Source organism: Moschus berezovskii, chromosome 11, assembly GCF_049115385.1.
Source record: "Moschus berezovskii isolate FMDL1 chromosome 11, NW_MosBer_1.0, whole genome shotgun sequence".
Classification (NCBI taxonomy): Eukaryota; Metazoa; Chordata; class Mammalia; order Artiodactyla; family Moschidae; genus Moschus; species Moschus berezovskii.
Genome location: NC_142470.1, coordinates 108,174,527 through 108,186,661, shown reverse-complemented (window position 1 = coordinate 108,186,661; position 12,135 = coordinate 108,174,527). Strand labels below are relative to the sequence as shown.

Here is a 12,135-nt window from a genome sequence, read left to right as displayed (position 1 = left end):
CACATGACACGTGTGTAGAGGGGTAGCTCTTGCAGGTGGGGTTTTGACCCCCGGCCCCTGCTCTCCCAGGGCCCCAGACAGCTCCATACGCCTGCGCTTCGTTTCTCCTTTGAGTCCCAGCTGCTACCTCGCTGCGAGGCCCTGAGCCCCGGGCTCTCGCCGGCTTACGGGGAGCAGCCCTGGGAGTCTGAGTGGGCTGGGCCCCCGCGAGCCCCCAGGGGGCCAAAACCAGCGTAGGCACAGCAGGGCAGCTGGGTGGAGGGTCTGGGTGCCCAAGAGCAATGCTGGGCAGAGGGCAGGTGGAGGTGGGGCTGTCCCCTCTTCCGCCACCTCAAGGTTCCGGTCAGGCCCCGAGGGGGAAATGAGTGGGGTAGATGGTCCCAGCCCTCCCCTGCCCCGCTGCCCTCCCTGGGGGCGGAGTGGGGAACAGGCAACCTCACGGCGCCCGCCCGCGCCGCACTGAGCCTGTGGTCCCGCCCAAGGAAGGCAGCCTGGGCTTGGGGGCCAGGCCCACTTCCCTGCAGGTGTGACCACGCGCCCTGAGCTGTGTACATAGAGTGTGACAAGTCCAGGAGGGCTTTGGGGCCTGGCTGGCCTGGTGCTCTGGTGGACGCTGGACTCGTGGCTTGGCTTTTCAAGGCCAGAAAAGGGCCTTGACTTGTGTCTGGCATGTGACAGACCCTCCACTTGTGGGAGGTCACAGAGTCCCAGACTGAGTTAGAGCTTGCTAACACAAGTTTCCAGAATTGGGTGGATGTTGTGCTGAATATTTTCTTTTTTAAAGACAAAAAAAAAAAAGTATTTCTCAGGCTGTAAAAGTCAGTCTTCACAGCTATTCCTGGCGCGTAGGAGAGCGAGCTTTCTCAGTGTTTTCTCGAAGTTTCCTTAAAGGAAACCTCTCACTGGTTCTCTCAGGTGTGGCACTTGGCTGCTGGGAACAGACACAGTTTATCTTAAGAGAACACTGTTTTGCAAGAGCTTTCCCACAATTATGGTCTGAGGGAGGGTCCCTGCCAGCTTGACTTAGTCACTTGAGCTTAAGGGAAAGTTGCGTAGTTTTTTTTTGACTGTTGTTCTTTTATTCTTTCTTTCTTCTTTTTTAAAAAAAATCTGAAAGCAAGAGCTGTCTGGGAGCAGGCACACGTGGGTACTCACCCCAGTTAGGGAAACAGAAGGACTGCTGACTGGCATTCCTGTGCCCCCGAAGGTGGCTGATGGCTTTGGGTGGAATGTCACGAAGCACTCAGACTGGGGGTGAGTCAGAAATCCTTGGGTCACTTGTGGTTTTCTTCATGGTTTTGGTGTGACTATTAACTTGTTTTTACTTCATAAGAAAAACAGGTGTTTGGGTGTCTGTTTGAAATACTGCCATCTTGCTCATGTCCTGTCCCACGGCTTCTCCAGGTTGACACAAATAGGTAACTTGAGAACCGGGCACCACCAGCAAACCCTTTACACAGACGGGGCGTCCCTGAGCACTGATGCTGCCTTAAACCCCAGATCCTGTGATGTTCGTGAAGGGGAAGGTGCTTTTGGAGTAACCAGTGGCTTGAGGAGTTTACAGTGCTTACTTGTCGGATCCCCACAGATCCGTCTGGAGTGAGTGCCCACTTTGGAAGCAAGCGTGTGCTCTGACCTTGGCCTTGATTTTCTACCTGCCATCTGGATGAGTTGACAGCTCTCACCTTGAGTTCTGTTGCTTTTTGGATGGAAATCAAGGTAGCACATTTGTCCAAACGCTGCTCTGGGTTTTCTTTATACCTGGCCAGACATTGCATCATCTCCACATCTGCTGATGTCCATTTGCACGCACTCTGCATCAGGGTTACCAGGAGACTCCCCTACTTCTACCACCTCCCCTGTTCCCAGGCTGCAGTTGCCTTCAGCTTCCCCGGGGCCCTCAAGCCTGAAAGGATGGATGTGAGACTTTCCAGCTCAGATCTTCAGAAAGGAGAACAGTTGGCTCCAATCAAGTCTGTTCTGTTCACAGACTTGTGAAGGGGAAAGGACACACCAGTTTGAACCCTCGATTCCGGGACTGGAGGTGTCTGGGATCTGCTGGAAGAAGATAAGGGGCCTTAAGAAAAACCGACAAGAGTTAAATGTGGCCCCAGATGTCCTCCCTTGGCCCCATCCTCTTGTCTCTGCCTTATAGCTGATCTGTGGCCCTTAGAGGTGAGATTCTGCGGGACTGGGGTTTTCATCTGCAGATCGGAGCAGGGGTGGTTAGTCTGCCAAACCATGACTGTCCAGCGTGTCCCTTTCCTGTACTCTGCCACCAAGCCAGGCCCCAGGGCTGTGGGGACCATGAGCAATCGTGGACATTCCTGTTGATGACAGAGAGCTTCAAAAATTTGCAGCTGGCAGGAAGAATCAGGGCAGCCGGTGACTCAGAGGCTTGGGATTGTTAGAAATAAATGTCATTTCCGAGGGAGATGGTGGTGCAGCGGGAGAAACAGCTGCTTCCAGTCGCCTTTGCTCTCTTTCTTGCTGTGTCCACAGTCCTTGAATTTGCCTGATGCATAGCAGCTGGATGGCTTCATTCTTTACTATTTGGGAGGTAAGAGGCAGTGCAGGGTGGGGTGCTCGGTGCGACGCAGTCTCTGTCACGGCCATCTTTTACCTTCTCTTCCCACATTTAATTATTGAGGGGACCTGGAGGGGTGTAATCAAGAAGGTTTACACCATCAGATTGGAGTTCCTGGGTGCCCTCCCTGGCTGGGATGGACTTCCTGGGGAAGGCAGAGCTGGAGCCAGGAGTGGGGAGAGGGGATGCCAGCTTGTGGATGAAGTGTTCTCTCCAGTCCATCCTCACCAGAGGGTGAAACTTCATCAGGATGAAGCCCAGTGCCAGCTGGAAGCTGCCTTTGCAGCAAATGAGAGATTCCTTCCATCTCTGAAATTCTCACGCTCAGGGAGAGCAGTCCCTCCAAGGCCTGTGGTCAAGAGAGGGGACTGTGTGTTGAGGGTGTGTGGGGAGAGGCAGAGGCTCGTCCTCCAGGCAAGGAAGCCAGAACGAGCTACAGTGCAAAAGGCCTTTGGAAAGATTGGAGCTTTCTCAGGTGCTGAGGACCCGGTAGATTTCCAAGTTGTGGATGAGGCTTGTGAGTGAGGCATTCGCCCCCCAGACCACACTCATCTAGTGCAGAGATGGTCTGCTAGCCTTCTGGCCACTCAGGAGGTGTTTGCCATACTAGCGGGGACCATGAGAACCCTGAAACCCAAAGGCTCAGGCCCAGAGGTGAGCAAGAGTCTTAAAATGCCTCCAAGTTTTCCTGTGATTTGGCCAGCATTGACGGAGCACTGTCACACCAGGGGAACTGCACGTGTGTGTGTGCTAAGTTCTTCTGTCCTGTCCGACTCTTTGTGACCCCATGGACTGTAGCCCACCAGGTTCCTCTGTCCATGAGATTCTCCAGGCAAGAATACTGGAATGGGTTGCCATGCTCCTCCAGGGGATCTTCCCAGGGATCCAACCTTATCTCCTGCGGCTCCTGCATTGCAAGCTGATTCGTTACTGCTGAGCCACTGGGGATGCTCAAGGGGAACTGCACCAGCCTCCAGAGGATGTAGCTGTTGCTGGTAACACACGAGATGAAAAGTCCAAATGGGAGCTGCTGTCCCCAGAGCCCAAAGGTGTTCCGAGGGAAATGGGGGAGGAAGTGGTCCTCAGAAACTGCCAGTATTTTAAAAATCCTATTCTTGTGTTTGTTTTTCCATCTGGCAGCAACTCTAGGAACACAGGGACTCCAATCTGCTTATTTGACACCTTCCTGCCCAACCTGACCTCATCTAAGACCAGACTTGAACACAAAGCCTGGAGGGTTGGTGCCCGGAAATGGGGCAGAAGGAGGGGAGCCTCCAGGGGAGCCCTGAGCCTCTTTCTCCTGTGTCTTACTGGCTTCCAAGGAAACCAAGGTGTGTCTGGTTGAGCGTGGCTGTGTGTTTTCCATGAATCCTCCCCCTCCCGGGGCTGGGCAGCGCATTCCCTCCACCCCCCACCACGTCCAGTGCTCCACCAGGATGAGTGCTCACTTTGTGCAAAGCAGTGCGTGGCCGGGGCAGAGATGCGCCGGGTCTGACCTGGCTTCAGAGAGAAAGGGGACCAGTGGGCCCGGCTCAGACTCTCCCAGCTCAAGCCAGTGCTCCCTCTCTGAGCAGGTCTTGAATTGTGGACACATGGGGCACATTCTTCGTTATCTGGGTCTCTCTTGTGAGCATCAGTGAGCCCAGAGTGTGCTGTAGAAACAACTTTAACACACATGCCTTGTGGGGAATGGTGGGCAAGTCGGTCCCCAAATCCTTGAAGAAGATGTCTGATGTGTGCACGCACACTCAGTCGTGTCTGACTCTGCGACCCCATGGACTGCAGCCCGCCAGGCTCGTCTGTCCATGGAATTCTCCAGGCAAGAATACTGGAGTGGGTTGCCATTTCTTCCTCCTGGGGATCTTCCTGACCCAGGGATTGAACCCACGTCTCCTGCTTCTCCTGCATTGGCAGGCGGATTCTTTACCACCAAGCCACCTGGGATGTAAATGTGACTTCTAGGTGGGAATTTTCTTCCCCTCTTCTCAAGGTCACCTTGAGGGGAGGAACTTCCTCTCCCCCGTTTCCTGGAGGATTGGGTTGAACCCTTTGTTTTTCTCCATCCAACTTGCTGACCTGAACCCAGAAATGAGCCGAGTCACGTCTGACTGGGGAGGCTGGTGACAGCCTGACAGACCTGGGACCGCATGTGCCAGGAAAGTGGCTGCCGTGTTGTTCTCGATGATGCTGTCCCGTGGCCCGTGTGCCCACCACCTGAGTCTCACCCATTAGAAGGAATAGCCAAGGCCACTCTGTTCTCTTTCTGCAGGGCATGCACAACTGGAGGAGAACCGGTCTCTCTTGACAGCCATCTGGGGACTTAGGGGCCAGCACTTAGCTGACCCAACTCTCCCTTTGACCTTCACTTGGGTGGTGATGCTGGGAGTCTCCAGTTGGGCCTCTGGGATTAACCAAGTTCCCTAAGCCTTTCCACAGAGCTATGAGCTTTGTGAGTTTTGGGTTATTTTGCCTTCATTTTCAAGTTTCTTTCGGGGAAATTCAAGTTTTCTTGAGCACTGACTATTCATAAATACTCTTCAAAGTGGCAACACTCGTCAGAGAGTTTGTCCTCCATGTCCTGTTGTCATGACACTTCGTGAGCCGCATTGGCCCCCTTGGCCAGTCTCCACGATCTGTGAGGACTCAGCTGGGGATACAGAGCGGCTGAGACCTAGAATCATCCAAAGGCTTGCCTGTGTTTGTGGCGGCTGCTGCTGTCGGCTGGGACTTTCAGCCAGAACACCTATACATGGCCTGAACATCTCCCCAGCATGGGGGCCTCAGTGAGGTCATCCTTCTTAATGAGTCTCAGGGATTCCAGCTGCCAGGTAGAAATGGCCTCAGATTTTATGAGCTAGCTTTGGAAACCATGTGTGACACTTTTGCTACACTCTTGACTGTAAGCAAGTTCCAGGCTGGTCAGGATCAAGGCAAGAGGACTTAGATTCCACCTCTTGGTGAAGAATGCCAGGTTCAGGGACAGCAGGTAAGATTGGAGGTATTCTTGTGAACACTTTTTGGAAACACAAGTGTCCTGTTTTACTGGCAGATACAAGATGGAGAACAATGGAAGCCAGAGGGAAGGTTCTCAGGAACAGCCGGCAATGGAGAGGGGTGGGTTTCTCTTATATTTGACCAGGAAATACCTGTGCAGGACAGGGGCGCAGGGACCCTCACTGTGGGACGCTGCTTGCCGGCTCCATACACTGATCTGAATCCTTTTATTTTGTAAAGAATTCTATCCATTTATTTATCGTGGTTGTGCTGGGTCTTCCTTGCTTGCATGCTTTTCTCCAGCTGCAGTGAGTGTGGGCCATCCTGTCGTTGTGGCACACAGGCTCTAGGGCATGAGAGCTTCTGTAATTGCGGCTCCCAGGCTCCAGAGCACAGGCTCAATGGCTGTGGTGCACGGGCTTAGTTGCTCTGTGACTTGTGGGATCTTCCCAGATCAGGGATCTAACCCATGTCTCCTGGACTGGCAGGTGGATTCTTTACCACGGAGCCACCTTGAACCTCAGCTCTCACAATGAGTAGCTGTCATTTGTCCTCTTGTCATTCATTTTGGGCTAAAAATGCTGCCATGAAGGAGCGGTGACAGTTCTCTATCAGAGTACTCTGTGTAAGGGCTGCAAACTAGTACATGCTCAATAAACAAGGTTGTTGTTACCACCCGACTTTCTCATAACCTTTACTGAGGGCCCCATACAGCGGACTACTGGGTCCTTTCTCTTTTTCAGACCTATCTGAAGATGGACTATGCATGGGAAGAAGATTTCTACCTGACTACTGCCCTGAAGGTTTAAAAGTCGAACCTTACCCTTTCCAGATTGGTTTGGGATAATAATTGGATTATTACAGTGCTTGTTCAAATGGATAGGAAACTGCCTTATTATTTTTTTAATTGAAGTATAGTTGATTTGAAGTATAGTCTAATTGATGCTTTCGACTTTTGGCCACTTAATGTGAAGAGTTGACTCACTGGAAAAGACCCTGATGCTGGGAAAGACTGAGGGCAGGAGGAGAAGGGGGCGACAGAGGATAAGATGGTTGGATGGCATCACCGACTCAATGGACATGAGTTTGAGCAAATTCCAGGAGATGGTGAAGGACAGGGAAGCCTGGCGTGCTGCAGTCCATGGGGTCACAAAGAGTCAGACAGGACTTAGTGACTAAAGAGCAACAACAGACAATAGTTGATTTACAATGTTGTAAGTTAGTGCAGGGCAAAGTGACTCAGTTATATATATATAATATAAATATTATATATTTATTTTCAAATTTTTTCCATTATAGTTTATTATAAGATATTGGATATAGTTCCCTGTGTTATACAGTAGGACCTTGTTGTTTATTTATTTTATCTATAGTAGTGTGTATCTGCTAATCCCAAATTTATCCCTCCCTGAACTTTCCCCTTTGGTAGCCATAAATCTGTTTGCTCTGTCTGCCAGTTTGAATGCCAACATCAAGTAAGCAGATGGTCCTGGCAATGTTTGCAGCCATTAAAAATCATGTTTTCCAAGAATATGTAATGACAGAGGGAAATATGATCTCATGTTAAGTGAATTGCTTCAATATTGCAAACCGTGTGCTCAGCATGGTCTGGTGAGTCAGCTGTAATACCCACAAGCAGGATGAGGGGCCAGCCAAACCCAGCTTATTCACTCTCATGGGAGAGGAGGTGGGAAGGAGGCCTCAAGAGAAGGTGCCTCTTCTGGTGGGGGGCTCGGTTAAAACCTGGCCATTAGGGTCGGAGGGGAATGAGGATCCTGCTGGGCAAGAGGGAGGGGGAGAAAGGACTGGGGCCCCACGGACAGAGCTCCACTCTGTGTGCCATGTCCCAGGAGCCAGTCTGGTCCTGTCATCCCAGACCTGGCCTACTCCTTTGGCTGGACTCCGTTGGTTGCTAACCTCTTGTTTGGCAGGTCCTTTAGATTCTCCTAAGGTCCTGTCTAGATGGTTCTTATTTTGACTTTATTTTTCAGCTTTTGTTTTTCGGTTGCTCTTTGAGGCTTGCAGGATCTTAGTTCCCTGACCGGGAATCGTACCTGGGCCCCCAGCAGTGAAAGCTCCGAGTCCTAGTGCCGCGGTGAGAAGGAAAGGAGAGGAGTGGGATTTTCTCTTCCCTTTCCTGAGAGCAAAGAAGGTAAAGAGGACAGCGACAGGCCTGCACATGCCTAGTTTTTCTCACTTTAACTGTTCTAACTCTGAATGTCTGTAACTAAGTTTGCTTTTCTGCCCCTAATTCTGCAAGAGCTACAATTCACATTTTTCTCCTTTGACTCTATGCTAAATACATCCTATATCCAGTAATTACCCATACAACACCCTTCCCCGTGAAGTTACATATCAGAAGGAAGACTGCAGAGCCACCAGACTTCCATACTAAATTATTGGGTTACTGACGCCAGTTAAAGACTGTCTTTGAAACAACGCAAGAGGAAGAACTCAAGATCCCATCACGTTTGTGCCTCATTACTCCTGACTGGAAGCCCTTGCCTTATAAAAGCCTCCAGATTCCTCGTGGAGGGACGGCACAGTTCTTGAGGCATAGGCCTACTGTGTTCCCCCCTCCACCTACTGGGAATTAAAGCCAGCTTTCTATTTTCTAAACTCTGTTTCCATGTTCTTAATTCAGCTTCGGTGGGCAGAGAAGGTCAAGATTTTGGCCAGCAACACTAACCATTGGACTGCCAGAGAATTCCCTTATTTTGATTGTTGAAGACTATTTCAAAAGCAATGTGAATGCAGTCTAGTCCCATAACTAGAGGATCAGCTTCAGTGAGTCTATGTGGCTTCAAAAATAAATTGCACATGTATTTTTCAATTATCACCGTTAATAGTTATAAATAACTTGCTTGGGAAGGCTTGTTCATCTCTGGGGCTTACAATGGTCATATGAATGGAATCTGTGAACACAGATTGGGTGGCCTTTGAAGACCATGATGTTGACTTATTTATAGCTGTTGGCTTAGATAGAAATGGAAAGAAAGGAAATTGTCTTAAAAAGGTGAACAAATGGAAAAGAACAATTTCTGGTTCAGAAGGACCACTTTGGATGTGCCACTGGCCCATCATGGCAGCCGCTACAAGCCCAAGCCCACATAAGAGGAGGATGAGAAGGCAGTGGGTAGTTCAGGCTTTGGGAGCCGCACAGTTGGGGTTTGTTCACCTCGGTGGCTTCTTGGTATTCAGGCAGAAGGCATCCTAAACCTTGCTCCCTTCCTGGCTTCCTCCCGTAGGTATAACAGGCATCACTTCATTCACTGGCACTTGTCTAAATTCCTTCTGAAGGAAAAGTTTTGGACATTCTTGTAAAAAAAAAAAAAACCAGGAAAAAGATTTTAAAAAGCATGTGCCAGTTCAGAGGAATACATGTTTACTATTGAAAATCTGCATATTGACTCTGCTATAAATCCTCTGGTTCTTTCTTTTTTAAACATTTTTAATTCTGAAATCATTATAGATTCACAGGACATTGCATAGATGGTGCAGAGAAGCCCGGTGTACCCTCCATCACTTAGCCCACCAGTTAAAGCTTACATAATTATGACCAGAAAACTACTAGAGCTAATCAATGATTACAGCAAAGTTGCAGGATATAAAATCAACACACAGAAATCCCTTGCATTCCTATACACTAATAATGAGAAAATAGAAAGAGAAATTAAGGAAACTATTCCATTCACTGTTGCAATGAAAACAATTAAATACTTAGGAATATATCTACCTAAGGAAACAAAAGATTTGTACATAGAAAACTATAAAACACTAGTGAAAGTAATCAAAGAGGACATGAATAGATGGAGAAATATACCGTGTTCGTGGATTGGAAGAATAAATATTGTAAAAATGAGTATACTACCCAAAGTAATTTATACATTCAATGCAATCCCTATCAAGCTACCAACAATATTTTTCACAGAACTAGAACAAATAATCTCACAATTTGTATGGAAATACAAAAAACCTCGAATAGCCAAAGCAATCTTGAGGAAGAAGAATGGAACTGGGGGAATTAACCTGCCGGACTTCAGGCTCTATTACAAAGCCACAGTCATCAAGACAGTATGGTACTGGCATAAAGACAGAAATATAGATCAATGGAACAAAATAGAAAGCCCAGAGATAAACCCACGCTCCTATGGACACCTTATCTTCGACAAAGGAGGCAAGAATATAAAATGGAGAAAAGACAGTCTCTTTAACAAGTGGTGCTGGGAAAGCTGGTCAGCCACTTGTAAAAGAATGAAATTAGAACACTTCCTAACACCATACACCAAAATAAACTCAAAATGGATTAAAGATCTAAATGTAAGACCAGAAACTATAAAACTCCTAGAGGAGAACATAGGCAAAACACTCTCCGACATAAATCACAGCAGGATCCTCCAAGACCCACCTCCCAGAATATTGGAAATAAAAGCAAAAATAAACAAATGGGACCTAATTAAAATCAAAAGCTTCTGCACAGCAAAGGAAACTCTAAGCAAGGTGAGAAGACAACCTTCAGAATGGGAGACAATAATAGCAAATGAAGCAACTGATAAAGGATTAATCTCCAAATTATACAAGCAGCTCCTGCAGCTTAATTCCAGAAAACTAAGTGACCCAATCAAAAAATGGGCCAAAGAACTAAACAGACATTTCTCCAAAGAAGACATAAAGATGGCTAATAAACACATGAAAAAATGCTCAACATCCCTCATCATCAGAGAAATGCAAATCAAAACCACAATGAGATACCATTTCACACCAGTCAGAATGGCTGCTATCCAAAAGTCTACATGCAATAAGTGCTGGAGAGGGTGTGGAGAGAAGGGAACCCTCTTACACTGTTGGTGGGAATGCAAACTAGTACAGCCACTATGGAGAACAGTGTGGAGATTCCTCAGAAAACTGGAAATAGAACTGCCATATGATCCAGCGATCGCACTCCTGGGCATACACACCGAGGAAACCAGAATTGAAAGAGACACATGTACTCCAATGTTCATTGCAGCACTGTTTATAATAGCCAGGACATGGAAGCAACCTAGATGTCCATCTGCAGATGAATGGATAAGAAAGCTTTGGTACATATACACAATGGAGTATTTTTCAGCCATCAAAAAGAATGCATTTGAATCAGTTTTAATGAGGTGGATGAAATTGGAGCCAATTATACAGAGTGAAGTAACCCAGAAAGAAGAACATCAATACCGTATATTAACGCATATATATGGAATTTAGAAAAATGGTAACCTAAACCCTGTATAAGAGACTGCAAAAGAGACATAGGCATTTAGAACAGTCTTCGGGACTCTGTGGGAGAGGGTGAAGGTGGAATGATTGGAGAGAATGGAATTGTAGCATGTATATTATCATAAGTGACCAGTCCAGGTTCGACGCATAAATTTTCCTTTGTTCAAAAAAAAAAAAAAAAAAAAGCTTACATAATTATGGTCCAGAATCAAAACCAGGAGACTGGCCTTGGCACAATGTGTGTGTATAGATTTTGCCAGGTTGTTACAGGTGTAGATGCCTGAAAGCACTGCTGCCTTCAAAGTACAGGACTGCTCCATCTCTGTAAAGATTCCCTCGTGTTTACCTGACAGTCACCCCTTCTCTCCCCTCAACCACTAATTTGTTTTCCATGTCTGTATTTTGGTTATTTAGAAGATATTATGTAAATTGAATCATATAGTATGTGGCCTTTTGAGACTGTATTTTATTTTCATTCAGCAGGATTCCCCTGAGACCTGTGCAAGTTGTATCAACCATCTGTTCCTTTTTTATCGCTGAGTAGTACTCCACTATAATGTTAATTTCATGTGTTAACATGGTTAGATCATGGTTCCCAGGTATTTGGCCAAACATTATTCCATTTTGTTCCTGCAAAGATATCTTTTTTTTTATTGGAGGCTAATTATTTTACAATATTATATTGGTTGGTTCTAAGAGGAGATTAGCATTTAAATCAGTAGAATTTGTAAATAATTGATGGACTCAGTAGAAAAAAACTTGACTTCTCCCAAGGAAAATGGAAACTTTCAGCAGACTGACTTCAGATTTGACCTACCACATCAACTCTTCCCTGAGTCTCCAGCTTGCTAATCTATTCTGAAGACTTCAGATTGATAGTCCCCACAATTACACAAGCCAGTTGCTTACAATCTGTCTTTCATCTATCTAACTCTGAAGAGTGCTTGCTAGTACATTCTGTCAGTATGTTTAACCATTCATCCATTCATTAAAGGACACTTTGATTGTTTCCAGCATAGGGACATTATAAAAGAAATAAGGCAACAATAAAAGTTTGTATAAAGCTTTTTGTGTGGACAAAAGTTTTTACTTATCCAAGATAAACACTCAGGACTGCAGTGGCTGTACTATTTTACATTCCCACCAACAGTGGATGAGAGATCCAGTTCCTCAGAATCCTCATCAGCATTTCGTATGGTCATTATTTTCATTTTAGCTGTTCCAATAGGTGTGTAGTGATATCTCATCATGGTCTTAATTTGCGCTTCTCTAATGACTGGTGTTATTGATCATCTTTTTATGTG

General features: G+C 46.9%; 1 long non-coding RNA gene across 3 annotated transcripts; it reads left to right on the top strand.

The window, feature by feature from the left end:
* The first annotated feature begins 1,417 nt into the window (after positions 1–1,417).
* On the top strand, positions 1,418–9,424 carry LOC129539796 (uncharacterized). 3 transcript variants are annotated; one of them, XR_008682521.2, is made up of 4 exons: positions 1,418–2,560; positions 3,386–3,636; positions 3,728–3,918; positions 6,325–9,424. It is a non-coding gene; the product is annotated as an uncharacterized LOC129539796 (long non-coding RNA). The 3 variants fall into 3 exon arrangements; XR_016038670.1 differs by having other exon boundaries at positions 3,728–7,733; positions 7,898–9,424; XR_016038669.1 differs by having other exon boundaries at positions 3,728–9,424.
* Positions 9,425–12,135: the final 2,711 nt, after the last annotated feature.